A 16974-nucleotide genomic window follows, 5' to 3' on the forward strand; every position below is an offset into this window, starting at 1 on the left:
AAGGGGATTGAGTGCAGCCTCAGTAGATTTGCAGATGACCCCAAGTTAGCTGAGAGGGTCGATCTGCTTGAGGGTAGGATGGCTTTTCATAGGGATCTGGACAGGCTGGATCAATGAGCTGAGGCCAATGGTGCGAGGTTGAACAAGGCCAAGTGCCGGGTCCTGCACTTGGGTCACAATAACCCCATGCAGTGCTATAGGCTTGGGAAGAGTGGCTGGAGAGCTGCCCTGCAGGAAAGGATCTTGGAGTGTTTGTCAACAGCTGGCCGAATATGAGCCAGCAGTGGCCAGGTGGCCAAGGTGGCCAATAGCATCCTGGCCTGTATCAGGAATAATGTGGTGAGTAGGACTAGCGCCCTGTACTCAGCATTGGTGAGGCTGCACCTTAAATACTGTGTTCAGTTTTGGGCTCCTCACTACAAGAAATACATTGAGATTCTGAGTGTTTCCAAAGAAAGGTAATGAAGCTGGTGATGAGTCTAGAGAACAAGTTCTGTGAAAAGCAGCCGAGGGAACTGGGGTTGTTTAGTCTGGAGAAAACGAGGCTGAGAGAAGACCTTTCCACTCTCTACAACTACCTGAAAGGAGATTGTAGTTACGTGGGGGCTGGTCTCTTCTCCCAAGTGATAGGACAAGAGGAAATGGCCTCAAGTTGCGCCAGGGGAGGTTTAGATTGGATATTAGGAAAAATTTCTTCATTGAAGGGGTTGTGAAGCACTGGAGCAGGCTGCCCAGGGAAGTGGTTGAGTCACCATCCCTGGAGGCATTTAAAAGACAGGTAGACATGGCGCTTAGGGACATGGTTTAGTGGTGGACTTGGTAGTGTTAGGTTTATGGTTGGACTTGAAGATCTTAAGGGTCTTTTCCAACCTAAATGATTCTGTGATTCCATGATCTAGTTTAGCTACTTGGGCCCATTATAAAGACTCCAGAAATTAAAAGTGAGAGAAATTTTACCAGAGAATTAGTTTTACATCTTCCTTGTGATGATTTCAACAGTGTCCCTATACACTTAGGATAACAGTTTCTCCACCACCATAAATGTGGGTATTCGTGGTGTGGAGCTTATTCTGACTGTGGTAGAGATGTTCTAGAGGCACTTTGGTCTTGTTTGTTAGAAGTCTCAAAATCTCAGCCAGTCTGTTAATCATATGCTTAAAGCAAAAAAAACCCTGCAGCTCTGCTGCCTCCTTTTTTGTAAACTTGGATTACCATCCTTTCTCAGTCATTAGCTCATCTTCCCACTGGCTTTGAATAATTCCTGCTAGTGCTGCTTCTCCTTGAAGCTGTCTTCTGTGCTTACCAGCCACGTATCAGGAACTGGTTGATATTTGTCTTCACAGATTCTGCAAAAGGAGAAAAGCTGAGACTTTAAGAAAAAATGTGTGAGGCACACGTACACACACACATGTGCATTTCTGAATGTTGTATTCATTTGCCTGTCCAGAAAACTGTTTGAATAGTTTCTTTTGAGCCAATTACTGAAAGCCTGTGAAGCAAGAGGAAGAATTTAATTAAGATTACTTTATTTCCTCCTTTGTAAACTGAACACTACCAGTAATCCAGCAGGATTTTCAACCCCTTCTAAAGAATCCTTTGTCCGTCGCTAAACTGTTTTAATTCTTCAAGATTCACTAAAGTAGGATTCATTAATGTAAAGCACATACTGTATTTTACAGTTTAGAGCAGGGTACCTATAACTGTTGCCAAATCACTTTGTTAGAAGCTGTTTACTGAGAGTTATATAAAATACACCATTGTTGAAGGTAGCATGTTTATAATTTGCTTTTCTTAATTCTTTTTACCCCCCAAGTTGCATGTTGGGATTGCAGTGGCCCTTTACACACCTGGTTTAAAAAAAAAAAAAAAAAGAAAAAGTTAAAACAATAGGGGACAATAGCTGCTCTTCAGGAGCGACAGCTAGAGAGCAGGTGGGGTATCCAGAGGTGTCTAAAATAGCACTGAGGCTTGCGTGTAAACAGCAAATTCTCATCACTGAGTTACATCACCGAGTAAGCATGGAGGGAAACCACTGTTAGGTTTTGACTTGCTGTTTCTTGTTTCCCTAGAGAATGAACTTGATTTTTTTTTTTTTTTCTCATTGAATGTTTGGTTTTTGACAGGACCTTTTGTACTTTCACTGCAATGTATGATATATAAAGAATCAGTTTTTCCTTAGACTTAGAGACATGTTTCTAACCACATCAGTAGCTGTGCACGTCCTGAAGGTAAAGATACACATGCTACATGCAACTTCTGCATTCCTGACAGAGAGCTGCCTCATACACAGGTAAGAAATCAGCTTGCAAACTACTCTCACATTGAGAAACAGGACTTGCTGAAGAACAGCTTGATTTGATTATCTTTCTGATAGATTTCAGATCATTTATAGCAGTGAGCTGAAGTTCAAGACACACTTTTAATTTCACTTTTGACTAAATCTTCAGCATGAACTACTGCTACTTATAACTTGGAGATTTGGATCGTGAATCAAAGAGGAGGAAAGTTCTGTCTAGTAACTCCTGGCACAAAACTAAACGTTTACAGATGACTCTTGAGTTTGAAGTGTAAGTTCTCAGGAAACTCCAAGCTGCAAACAGTGTCTCACCCCCGATTTCCAAGAACTGCCTGCTTACCAGGTGCTTATCAAGTGACTTACTGAGGCATATGAAAGAAAACACAGAAACTTTTTAAAATGAGGAACTGAAAAACATGTAACTGTTACTAAAACTCGGTAAGGTGTGTGGAAACAATAAATTAGAAGAGTGCTCTGATTTCATATTCAACAGATCCTGCCAAGAAGCCAGCTGGACTCCTTTACTGAGCATTTGGAGTAGAAATAAATAGTGCTCCTCAGGATAACTTCATTACATAATAAATTAATATGAAATACAGTTACTTCCTCTGTATACTTTTTAATTTTTTTTTTAAATGAAAAAGCCCTCAACCTAGACATAAACAAAGAAGAAAATCCTACTGTAGGGATATGGACTTTTCCCAGTATATATGACTTTCCAAAACCTAAGAATAATCTGGTCGACATCTTCTAGATACTTTGCACATACACAATAAAACATCTCTTCAGTGAATAGTAGGCTGATGCTACATCAGGAAAAAAGTAGGGAAAAAAGCAAGAGATGCTGGTACATGTTGATGCTGATTACAACACACTAGGTTTGTTGTCGTAAACCAAGAGCATGACGTTATCACACCAATGCCTTTGATCTCAAACACCAAGGCAAATTAATCGCTATTAAAGGCCATTCCCTTGACTCTTTCCAGTACTGTTCCAACTGATTATTTGGAATAAAAATTAATAATTAATTGACGTGATTGTAATTCATACAAACAGTCATGTAATTAAGTCCGTAATTAGGCCTGATTTTTAGAAAATATGAGCATGCATTTCCTATTATATTCCAAGGAAGATAAATTGTCTGCCGGGGGAGTACATGCCATAAGGTGAGATAGAATGTTACAGAAGGAGACCATGCTGAAGAGGGTCATGGGGTTTCCAAGAAGGGAACATAGGCCAAAGACTAAAGATGGATATCGAAAATGGAGATGCAGCACTGGCTGGCACTGTAGGAAGCAGAGCAAGTCTGGTAAATGGAGAAAGAAGTTAGTTGTCCAGTGACTCACAGACAATCTTCTCTCTGTTTCAGGAACTGTTCAGTGAGCTGCAGAACAGAGCACTTACCTTCCGTACCTCTGCTGCGTCATGGGTTTTTATCCACAGTAAGAGTTAACATTTGTACAGCTGCCTTCACTCCAGCAATTGTGAGTATATAATGCAATAAGTCTTTGAGATTTCTTAATTGGACTCTGTTGAGTGCATATGTGATCAGCAGGACAGAGATGGAGTTATTCAGTGGCTTATCTGACATAGTTCAAGTATCCAGCAAGGACAATTTGTGCCTGGGATGACAGCCAGGCACTTCTTCAGTTCATGTTAAAGGAAAACAATGCCTCCTTGACTACAATTTACCTAATAAAAATAAAACCATTTCATTTCCAAATGAAATAGCTCTGATTCTGCACCTCTTTTCTGCTCCATAAAGTGGTGTCACTGTGTGAGTGTTGTAGGCCTCTGTCGTCACATTATAGAGCATTATGAGAGGTTACTTTGATATGGCTTGGAGGAAAATGGCAAGTTATTAAGTGCAGATACCCAATCTAGACTGAATGGTTTGTTATTTTGCAGTTTTTCTTTTTTTGGCTGCTGATACGCTTCTGCTCTTTTAGTGCCTTGTGTGTAATGCATTAGGCATTAAGTATTCTATTGGGCAAAAGGTAACTTCCTCCAGGAATCAGTAGAGAACTTCCTGAGATGCCTTGTCCTCTGAACACTGCCATGAACATATACTACTAATTCCAGATGTGATGGGCCTGTTTCTGTGGGCAAATGAACAGGAAAATATTTCCAAAGCATTTCAATTAAAATCCCAGAAGAATCAGGCCACATCTTTATGCCTCAGATATATTCAAGAGATACAAGCACTTGTCTTTGCCTATATCACTTGGATGAAATGTTTTAGAAAGATATGAGCAATAACAGTCTATCTGTTGTCCGCTTCAGTGGCCAGTCCAGGCCAAACCATGACACCTTTGTACATGTGTGATGTGGTGAGCTGGTTGCCGCTTGGACATCGACCTGTTGACCGCAACTCTTTGAGTGAGGCCATCCAGCCAATTCCTTATCCAGAGTTGTCCATTCATCATATTCATGCCTCTCCAATTTAGAGACAAGGATGTCATATGGGACAGTGTCAAATGCTTTGCCCAAGTCCAGGTAGATGACATCAGTTGCTCTTCCCTTATCCACCAAAGCTGTAACGCAGTCATAGAGGGCCACCAAATTTGTCAGGCACAATTTCCCCTTAGTGAAGCCATGTTGGCTATCACCAATCACCTCCTTATTTTCCACGTGCCTTAGCATGAGAGGATTTGCTCCATGATTTTACCAGACACAGAGGTGAAACTGACTGGCCTGTACTTCCCTGGGTCTTCCTTTTTTCCCTTTCTAAAATTGGGGGTTATGTTTCACCTTTTCCAGTCAGTGGGAACTTCACTGCACTGCCATGACTTCTCAAATATGATGGATAGTGGCTTAGCAGCTTCATCCACGAGCTCCCTCAGGACCCATGGATAAATCTCATCAGGTCCCATGGACTTGTGCACCTTCAGGTTCTTTAGACGGTCTCTGTTATGTTTTGAGAAACCCACAACAATTTATTGTAATTTAGACAATTGTTCTATCACCTGATGACCCCTCCCACCCGGGAAGGAGAACTGGGAAAAAATAAGGAAACCCGAGGGTTGAAATATAAACACATTTAATAGAATAAGACCAAATAATTAACATTAATAATACTAAAGGACCAATATTGATCCTGATACCAATGTAAAATATACAAGGATTATACTCATCCAATTATATCAGTAGGAAGCTGTACACTCCCAGCAGTGGACAGAAAATGTTGGACACTGCAAGCGCTATGGCTTCGGGAGGAAGGAAGGCCTCAGGGGTCCAGCACCAGGGCAAGAAGTTATTAGGATCACAGCCATCAATGAAGAGAGAAAACTCCTCATCAAACTTTCTAATTTATATTGAATATGATGTTCATGGTATGAAATAATCCTGTTGTCCAGTTTGTGTCAAGAGCCTGGGTCTCACTCCTCCTCATCCCTGCACCTGGCTAGCTCAAAAACACTAAGACCTTCAAACCCAGATACCATAGCTGGCTATAAAGTAAATATTTTCACAAATTGACACACTAGAGTCTTCTAAAAATGCGGTTTTCCCAAGATTAGAAGACACCTTACCAGTAAGTAAAATTCGTGAAAGATAAATTAATCCTGTGTTGCTCAAACCAGGACAGTCTTCAACCTGTTCTCCTACAGTGAGTGGCTCCTTATTCTCCCAGTCCCTGCCTTTAACTTCTGTGACTTGGGCAGTGTGGCTAGAGCACTTGGCAATGAAGATCGATGCTAAAAAGTCATTGAGTACCTCAGCCTTGTCTATATCCCGGGTGACCAGATCTCCCGTTTCCTTCCAGAGAGGGCCCACATTTTCCCTAATCTTCCTTTTATCACATACCTATAGAAGTGTTTCTTGTTGCCCTTGATGTCCCTGGCCAGATTTAACCCTATTTGGGCTTTAGCTCTCCTAACCTGGTCCCTGGCTGCTCAGACAATTTCTCTGTATTCCTCCCAGCCTACCTGTCCTTGCTTCCACCCTCTGTAGGCTTCCTTTTCCTGTTTGAGGTTGTCCAGGAGCTCCTTGTTCATCCATGCAGGCGTCCTGGCATTTTTGCCTGACTTCCTCTTTGTTGGGATGCATCACTCCTGAGCTTGGAGGAGGTGGTCCTCGAATATTAACCAGCTTTCTTGGGCCCCCTCTTCCCTCCAGGGCCTTATCCCACAGTACTCTACCAAGCAGATCCCTGAAGAGGCCAAAGTCTGCTTTCCTGAAGTCCAGGGCAGGGAGCTTACTGTGCACCCTCCTCACTGCTCTAAAGATCTTGAACTCCACCATCTCATGGTCACTTCAGCCAAGGCTGCCCTTCAGCTTCACATTCTGCTCCAGCCCCTCCTTTCCTTGTTGGTGAGAACAAGGTCCATCATGGCACCTCTCCTCATTTGCTCCTCTGTCACTTGGAGAAGAAAGTTGTCATCAACACATTCCAGGAACCTCCTGGATTGCTTGTGCTGTGTTGTCCCTCCAACAGGTATCAGGGTGGTCAAAGTCCCCCATGAGAACCAGGGCTTGCAAACGTGAGGCTACTCCTATCTGTCTATAGAGGGCCTCATTCTTTCAGTCTTGCTGGTCAGGTGGCCTTTAGCAGACCCCCACTGTAGCATCATCTGCCTGTCCTCCCTTTAATGCTGACCCATAAGCTCGCAGTTGGTTCCTCATCCATCCCCAGGAGTTTCATGCACTCCAGCTGGTCATTGACATAGACGGCAACACCCCCTCCTCATCTCCCCTGCTTGTCCTTCCTGAAGAGCCTTCCATTCCAACACTCCAGTTGTAGGAGACATCAGGAAGTGTAATGATAGGACAAGGCGTAACATTTTCAAACTGAAGGAGGGTAGATTTAGATTGGAGATTAGGAAGAAATTCTTTACCGTGAGGGTGGTGAGGCACTGGAACAGGTTGCCCAGGGAAGTTGTCAATGCCCCATCCCTGGAAGTGTTCAAGGCCAGGCTGGATGAGGCTTTGAGCAGCCTGGTCTAGTAGGAGGTGTCCCTGCCCACAGCAGGGGCATTTGAACTAGATGATATTTAAGGTTCCTTCCAACCCTAACCATTCTATGATTCTCCATGATGCCAATAAGATCATAGCCCTGCAAGCATGTGCACGTCTCTAGCTCCTTCTCTTTATTCCCCATGGTATGTGTGTTTACATAGAGGCATTTAAATTGGGCTCCTGATGAAGTTAACTTATTGTCTGGAGTGGCTGGTATTCCTTTGTTCTGCCCTCCAGGTGCTCTCATGTTGACCTGCAACCCTTCTCCAGGCTTTGGGCATCTATTACTGGCATTGGCATCATACTGGTAGGAGTGGGATGGATTGAGGTTCCCCTCCCCCAGCAACTCTAGTTTAAAGTCCTCTTCACAAGCTTGGCAAGCCTCTGATGGAAGATACTCTTCCCCTTCTCTGACAAGTGGACCACATCAGGCCCCAGTAGACCAGATTCCCCAAAGCAAGTCCCATGGTCTTTACCAAACCCCTGTCTGTGGCACCAGTCCTGTAGCCATTTGTTGATTTGCCAGATTTGATTGACCCCTTCCCTTTGACTGGGAGGACTGATGAAAAAACTACCTGTTCTCCAGAGTCCCTGACCACCACTCCCAGGGGTCTATAATCCTTCTTGATATTCCTCAGGCTGCTCCTGGCCGTGTCACTGGTGCCCACATGAAACAACAGCAGTGGATACTGGTCAGAGGACTGTATGAGGCTTGGCAGTCTCTTGGTGAAGCTTCTTCAGTTTCTCTGAGCATAGAGTATAGTTTTTGCCTTCCACTCTGAGATTTCTGCAGTATGGGACATCGCCCCACCACATCTGGAGGACAAACCTGCAAAGACAGATGTAATGCTTTCTCTGATACACAATTTTGCATGGTTTAAGAAGCAAAGATTCTCCCAAGTAAGCATCTCTTGCAACCCTTTTAAACAAGCTATAGACAACAAAACCATGGTTTATTTTCATCGTTCTCTTTCCATTTTTTACAGTTACTGAACCTAAACAAGTTCTCTTGTGTATTCACCATGAGAACATGGTACTTCAATGATTCTCTGCCTTTACTTTCTCCAGCAATTTTATTCAATTCTGATATTTCAGAAAGTCAAATCTGTTATCCAGACATCCCTCCTGCCCTGTATGGCAGATTCTTTTATAAAATTGCTATTGCTCTTTAGCATCTTAGGGAAGATTTTCATATAATAACTAAATACATGTTATTGTACATCATCCCTAGGGTAGGGTATGACTGGTCAGTCTTTCTGGAGCTTTGGAAACAGCTGTAACTTTCCAGGCTGCATTTTCACAGTGTATTGTTTACCATGAATCTGTCAGAATTTTAAGCAGGTTTACCTTTGCATTCTGATGTTAAAATATTCTATAGCATCTATATCACCAAGCAAGTTCAGTTCAATTTACTGTAAAGTGAGCTGTGTTTTCTAGAATGCATCAAAGGGTGTGGAAAACTGTCCAAACTTGCCTGCATTAGGGACAGAAGGCAGAGTGATGCAGGAGGAAGCGAATTGCTGATACCAAAGACTGATTAAAAAAATCCACATATTAAGACACTGTGTTACCTTGTAACAGCTGGAGTGATGCAGAACAGAATAGTTGGAAAATAAGAACCTTTTGCAACTAAGTATGGGCATATAAAACACACTCACAAGTTCTCGAGTTCCAGTATGGGGAGAAGGAAACAGGAATCAAAGTCTGTAATACAACTGTCCCCTAGATTTGGAAGAAACTTTCTTCTTATTGTGACCTGAATTTTCCACAGGCCTTTATCTCCAGCACATAATAGAATAAAACACTTAGTATCTTTAAACTTCAAGAAATTCAGGATTTCCATCCTTGACATTTAGATCCACTGCCAAATCACAAAACAAACTGTTATCTTTAAAGCAGCACATTCATTTCTATGGCAGTGTATAAGCTAATGAAAAAAGAGCAATGTATTAGAGAGAGGGTAAACACTGCTATTTCGTCTTGAGACATGTTCCATTGTACTTCATAACTAATAGGCCTCATCTCTACTCTTTATTGCAGTGTTACTGCATCTCACTGAGTCATTAATTACAGTTTGCTTTTAAGAAAGGAAAGTGCTTGTCATTGCTCTTGTCTCAGCAGCAGAATTCTTACAATAGGCCCATGTGTTTGGCAGCATGCCAGCAATTTCTGATTTCTAAGAAGGCAAATGCACTATGATCTATGAACACCAGGCTCTTCCCTGTAGTTTTCATAGACTCCAGTAAGACCAGAAGCTTGCTTTGCTGTGCCTGCTGGGTAAACATATGGTGATCAACCACAGCATTGCGACTGTTGACTACAACTAAAATAAGGCAAGAGCTATCAAGTCAATCTTCTACTCAGGGGTCATTGAGTTTAGGGATAGAAAGCCAGAACAAGGGGCACATTTCTGTTGAAAGCAACCAGAGAATGATTCTTTGGTCGTTCATTTTTCATCTGTATGGAACTATCCATAAGGCCTCTGTTTGCAGATTGGTTCACAGCATCTCCCTGTCATTCCTGTTGCTGGCCTTTCCAGTTCCAGCAAGCCTTGTGTACCCAGTGTTTTATTTTTTTTTTCTAGACTACCTGGTCTTCTTTTCTCATGTCTCTTTCCTGCTAGTGCAGTAGTTTCATTTTCCCTTGCCCTGCTCCCTTGAAGCAGTTTTCTTCTTTTTGTCTGTTGTAGCACCTATAAGCATTTTGCTTGCTGGATCTTATGCTTATGTGATGACACAGTACCTTCAACGGAGCCATGGTAAATCATAAATGCAATATTGCTAAAGACCTTAGCAGACACTATCAGAAGACATTATCCTTATAAACCTGTCCAGAAAAGAACTTTTAAGGAAAACCACCCTTTTCAGAGTGTTTAAATGGGATTTCTAAGGGTGTACACTTCCTTGGATTTCCCCAGGTTGACCAAGAAGTCAGTATAAAGAGAAGGTGCAGAAAATAATCCTGTTGGGCAAGTCACTTGGAGTAAAGTCCTTACCTGGAGGAATAGCTCCAGAATTATGCATATTAAATAACATATTCTTCATGAAGCTTTGCAGCCTACAGAAAGACATTTACTAAGAAAAGTGAATTACAGGTACCAGACCTTGGCTGTAGGCAGCTTGTCTCCTCAGAGAGACCCTTTGGATGGTCTTGGTTCTGGCCATCTTCTGCTCCTGACTGGAATCCCTGGATGGAGTCTGTACCTGGGTCATGACTTGCCTTGCCTGGGAGGGTCAATAAACCCTTATTAGCAGCATCTGGCTCTGCCCACTGTTTTCAGTCCCTGTGGGATCGAAAATATGAAAAGTATGAAATGTGAGAGTATTTGAATGGAAGCAAGTGATCTTTCACTCATGTCAACAGTAAGTATAATTACCACTGGCTCTTCTGACATTTTAATAATGGTAATTTTCTCTCCACTTCTTTACATGGCTTATTAGATCTTTTGTACTTGAATGTTAATTTTAAATCACTTCCAAGTTGAACATTCCCAGGTGTCCCACCCTGCCTTCCCAGGTGCCTCTGTACAGAAGGTATGAGGCTCTGGATGTGAAAGGCCAGTCAGTGGATGATGTGGATGACGGTCCATTTTCACCAGAGGTGCTGCCAAGGTCAGAAAGGCCTACCGCCTTTCATGTATCATGACCACCTCCATGAGGAAGAAAAGACGGGTTATAGCTGTAGATGACTCCCTTCTGAGGGGAACGGAGGATTCAATATGTTGGCCCAACCCTCCTCTTAGGGAAGTCCACTGCCTCCCTGGGGCCTGGGTTGTCATCACTAGGAAACTTCCTAGGCTGGTACGGTCCTCAGGCTATTACCCATTACTGCCCTTCCACGTGGGTGGAGATGAAGCCGCAAGGCATAGTCCAAGGGTGATCGAAAGAGACTTCAGGGCCTTGGAACTTCAGGGTAAGGGAATCTGGAACACAGGTTATTTTTTCCTCTCTCCTTCCAGTTGCAGGCAGCAACATTGGAAGAAACAGATGGACCCAGTCCATTAATACATGGCTCTGTGCCTGGTGTCACTGCCACAGTTTTGGGTTTTTCAATAATGGGGTGGCCTACACAGCACCAGGCTTGCTGGCATCAGATGGGATTCATGTTTCTCAAAGGGGGAAGAGGGTCCTTGCTCACATGCTAGCAGGGCTCATTGACAGAGCTTTAAACTAGAGTTAAGGGGGAGGGGGATAATATCAGGCTTGCCTGTGACAAGCTGTGGGATGACATGCCAAGGTTAGAGGGGCCAGGGTACTCGTGAGGGCCCTCAGCCTGTCACTGTGAGATGGGCTGGCTATGCTGGAGCATGAGTCTTAGAGAGATGAGCCAGGGCCTCCTGAGGGAATAGGAGCCAGCAGGGAAAGACCAGTGAAATACCTCAGAGGAATTAAGGGGTGTTGCTGTAAGAAGGTGACATGACCGACAGCCCAGCTGAAGTGCCTCTACACCAATGCCTGCAGCATGGGCAACAAACAGCAGGAGCTGGAAGCCAGCATGCTGCTAGAAAGCTACAACCTAGTAGCCATTCCTATAACTTGGTGGGACAAATTCCTGGCAACCTGTCTTCACTGGCAACCTCTCTCCCCACAGCCCTCAAGTAGGTGGACCACAAGGCAGGGACTGGGGGAGCAAAGTCCCTCCCGCTGTAAGAGAAGATCATGTTTGTGACTACCTGAGGAACCTGAAAATAGAGAATTCTATGGGACCTGATGAGATGCATCTCTCTAAAGTGGAGAGGTGTGGATTTAATGGGTGGACTATTTGGTGGAGGAGGAATTGGCTGGATGGTTGCATCCAGAGAGTGGTGGTCAACAGCTCAATATAGAGATGGACATCAGTGAGAAGTGGTGTCACTCAGGGGTCCGTATTGGGACCAGCACTGTCTGCTGTCTTCATCAGTGACGTAGGCAGTGAGATCGAGTGCACCCTCAGCAAGTTTGCAGACAACACCAAGCTGAGTGGTGTGGTTGACATGCCTGAGGGACAAGATGCCATCCAGAGGCACCTGGACAAGCTTGAGAAGTGGGCCCATGTGAACCTGGTTAGGCTCAGCAAGGCCAAGTGCAAGGTCCTGCACCTGGGTCAGGGCAAGCCCTGGTATCAGTACAGGCTGGGGGATGAAGGTATTGAGAGTAGCCCTGAGGAGAACGACTTGGGTGGATGGTGGATGAAAAGCTGAACATGAGCCAGCAATGTACACTCGCAGCCCAGAAGACCAGCTGTATCCTGGGCTGCATCAAAAGAAGTGTGGCCAGAAAGTCAAGGGAGGTGATTCTGGCCCTCTGCTCAGCTCTGGTGAGACCCCACCTGGAGTACTGCATTCAGCTCTGGAGCCCTCAGCCCAGGAAGGACATGGACCTGTTGGAGCAGTTCCTGAGGAGGGCCACAGAAATGATCAGAATGCTGGAGCACCTCTTCTATAAAGAAAGGCTGAGAGTTGGGCTTGTTCTGCCTGGAGAAGAGAAGGCTCCCGGGAGACCTTATTGAGGTCTGCCACTACTTAAAGGGGGCCTATAAGAATGATGGGGACAGACTTTTTAGCAGGGCCTGTTGCGACAGGACAAGGGCTAATGGTTTTAAACTAAAAGAGGGTAGATTCATGCTAGATATAAGGAAGATGTTTTTTACAGTGAGGGTGGTGAGACACTGGAACAGGTTGCCCAGAGAGACGGTGGATGCCCCATCCCTGGAAACATTCAATGTCAGGTTGGATGGTGCTCTGAGCAAGCTGGTCTAGTTGAAGATGTCCCTGCGCGTTTCAGGGGTGGTTGGACAAGATGACCTTTAATGGTCCCTTCCAACTCAAACTGTTCTATGATCTGACCAAGATATTAACTGCGCTGTCCCATCTGAAAATAAAGGCAATTTTCTCTCTCTCTGCATTGTGCAAATAGTTTCATTGAATAGTTTCCAAGCCTGTATAATATTCTGCAGCGATTAGCTATTAAGAATGTGCTGGCAAGTTAGCAAAGATAGTCACAGCAAAATAGTGGAATAAGCAGAGGACTGGAAAGGGGCTGTGTAGTGAACTGCATTGTGGGAAATCTTCCACGTTGGCTAATTGTCTCCAGCCTCTTTAGAAAGCTCCTTGTACAGCTTCAGTTTGGATTTCTTCAAACTTATTGTGCCATGTTACGGCATGCTGTTGAGGAGCTGCTGAGATCCATGGGGGAGGCTGATGCACTTAAAACCAAATCAAAGCAACCCTGCCCTCTCTCCTCTAAACAGACATTTGCTTACATGCTATTTATTAGCATGAAAATATAGTTTGGAGATTTCTTGGTAAAGCAATGCGTGTAGACTGCAACATATAACCTATGCATTTTTAAAACACCTGTTACTATAACAACCAGATTGTAGTATCCAGCCACTGCCTTGATCTCATTATGTAGAAAGCATAGTATGATCTTTTTTATACTCATTATTTTTACTATTTTTTTTTAGACTTGTTCAAATAAATGGTCTGATGCTGGTCTGCTGGCAGGTCTGCAGACTGATCAAAAACTGTGGGTGACCTTCACCTACAGGACACTAGACCAATATTCTGTCTAGTTTCTCCTGTGGCTCCCAGCCTCTAAGCATAAAGTTAAATTAAGTTATCTTTGCAGAGTCTTTTCAGGGTACAAAAATATTCAGGCACAGAGAGTTTAAGTTCACTGGGACAGGAGCTCCAGTCTCTTCTTTACAGTCTAACAATTTAACATGGGAGATAACAGTTCACCTGTGCATCCTGTTTTCAGTAGTGTTGCATGATAGAAGAGATAGAGTAAAACAGGAATAAGACACATAAGGAATCTATTCAAAGTTATACACAGACCTGGGGAGAGGGTGGGAATTTCCCAGTGATTACACCCTGGCCCATGAGATTTAATAATCCAAAACCTTCTGATAACTAATGAAATTTGTTTGCATAGCTAACTCCTCTGATTAGTTCTGGAGAGGTGGGTGGCTTTCTTTCCACTTCAGGGAGTTTCTCAAATAATTTTCTTCCAAAGGTGAATAACGTCATATTTCCCTAAATGCAGCTGGCTCTGAGAATCAAACTCCATGTTCAGCAACTGAATTTTCAATCTCAAGTGGTTTGATGGTTGCATCTGCTATAGGAGTTTCTTTCTCCTTTTCAGTACGTACCTTGTACATACTGTCGCTAGCTCACACTCCAACCTATGACGTAGTATCTTTAAAGTACACCTTTTTCAGAGTAAACCCGTTCAGATGTGATCCCTCATCCCATAATTTACCTATGTAAATCTCTGGCAGTGTATGAGAAAAGACAGAATTACCACAACCACTAGTTTAAACGGTGAAAACTCTTTTGAACACCAGTGTAACCTTTTTGTCTGGAAATTATTTGGATTGTCATCTAAATTTGGGTTTGGTTTTTAGTGATTCAGCAAATTGTGGTGTTCATGCATGGTGATGTAGCCTATAAATTGTTCTGTACACAGAATAGGTCATCAGTTGACAACATCAAACTCTACAGATCTCTTTGGTAAAGTAATTTTCAGGACCTTCTTTTTTGGTATTTGTTTTAATCATCTAGACACATTTCTAAAGACTTAGTGGAAAAATTTTATTACTTTTTTGAGAGCAAAGGCCTCACCCTGGCATGGCATGAAAATTAGGTAGGAAGGGAAGCTGAGTGAAACCAATAAGTTTTGCTATAAGCAAAGGAAGTAGAACATCAGTAGTTCCTCTTTATGCATGTCACATCTCCTTTGAAAGTAACTACTTGAAATGCTGACTGTAGCGCAGTATTAATATGGGCACAGAAATAGAGATGAGTTAATACTTCCGATGGCTTAATGTCATGCTGGACTAGCTGCATTTAAACAAACAGGAGTCTTACGTTTCCAGGATGAGATATGGTGCTTCAGTTCAGTTATTTAGCCGTGGACAGTAATTGCTGATGTTTGTCTGCATGTATATTGTGCTTTCTGCTGCCATAATACACCTATCAGGTCATAATCAGGAGATCATGCTCTCGTGATATTATATGATTTCTCACCTGAAGCTGCTAGTAAATGTGGATATGAACCCAAGAGGGAAATAGAGTATTGTATAGGAGCTGACAAAGCTCAGAAACTCTGTTTTGTTTCCCTTCTCAAAGACATAAAGAGGAAGAACCCAGCCCTCATGAGGAGAACCGGACACGAGGCTTCCCAGACTCTGTGATCAGAGGTGCATGCAAGGAGGTTTCTCATTCCAATGAAATCTTGTGGAGTAAATGTTAGCTACGCATGACAGAAGAATACATGTTTTCATCAGATTCTTCTAATGATTGTATTGGTGTTGCCCAGTGAAGTTTAAATTCATAAATATTTTTTTCTTGGCAGACAGCATCTGAACATTATGAGGAGGCAAATGAGGAATCTCTTGATTTGCAACACTCTGCCTTACAGATTGTGAGACAATATATGTTTCCAAACAGGGCAATTCACTGTTTCTTTCAGAAGGTAGAGAGAGACTGAGAAACTTTGTTGCATGGTTTTATGACAGATTTTCCCACATACCTTTTGCACACAGCTGTCCCAGTACCAGAATTTATATCCCTAATTCATGCCCTGGGATTTCTGAGTTTTTTAGACTGTCAAAATTACTGAAAAGGATCTCCTGGATGTTAAGCACCTTGCAATGCATGGAGAATGGGGCTAGAATCCAGCCTGGTTGTTCAAGGTAGACTGATAGAGGCCAGTAGAGGAGTAATTCTTAAATCTGGCCTTTTTCCTGGGCTTGGAATTCTTCTTTAGTCATGACTTGAGGTATATGAAAACCTGAAATTCCCAGTAAGAACCCCCCTTCTAAAGTTCAGAGTCCAATTTGTCCGTTCAGTCAGGATGCTGGCTCAGTGGTGGTGGAGTTTTTAGCGTGTATTCTCTTGAAAGGAAGTCTGACACTTAGACTTACTCAGAGAGTATAAGACCCTGGTTCAGTGCTTTCCTCTGACAAGGGTTCACCCTTCCAGGGAAAAAGCGATAGATAGACAAGAGGGTAAACTGGCACCTGGTTATCTTTACCTATGTCATGAGAGAGAGCCACTATGTAGCCAAGAACACAACATTCAAAAGCAAAGACAGTCGGGCAGAGAGGCTAATGCGGACGGGTGTCCTGAGTCACAGCTCTCAGGAGTAAGTCTATGCCCTATTAATTATTACTTCCCATAAATAAAGATTATCTTACTGTTCATTGTTAGGTGAACAGTAATCATTATTTCCTAAGAATGCTAAGAAATCTGATCACACTTTTTAGCTCATGTGATCCTAGTGAATTTTGCATTTGGGCTTTCAAAGCATATTCGGTGTCAGAAATCAAAATCATTTTACCGACACAAACCATAGGTCTACACGGAATCAAAATGCTGAGACAAGATTGGTGACGACCACAGCCTTGAGCTGAGACCCCCTGAATACTTCCTGGTTTTCCGTGAGGTATGTGTGAGTCCACGTTTTGGTGTGGTTCATTGTAGGCATCCATTTCTTGGTATTGCTGTCTCACAATGAATCAGTGCTCTGCCTTTTCAAGTCTCGGAGAAAGGAAAGGCCTAACATTTATCAGTGCAAAATAACCCTCCTGCCTGCAGCACGTTTTGCAGATGGAAGTGATGTCTCCTGCAAATGAAAGGTGTAAATACCTTCTTTTCTTCCTTTCAGGCATAACGCTTGGTGGGAGAAGGTGAAAGTGCTGTCTTCTAAACAATTGATACCACTCTCTGCAGGTGTTCC

This window comes from Larus michahellis, chromosome 4 (assembly GCF_964199755.1).
Source record: "Larus michahellis chromosome 4, bLarMic1.1, whole genome shotgun sequence".
Taxonomy (NCBI): domain Eukaryota; kingdom Metazoa; phylum Chordata; class Aves; order Charadriiformes; family Laridae; genus Larus; species Larus michahellis.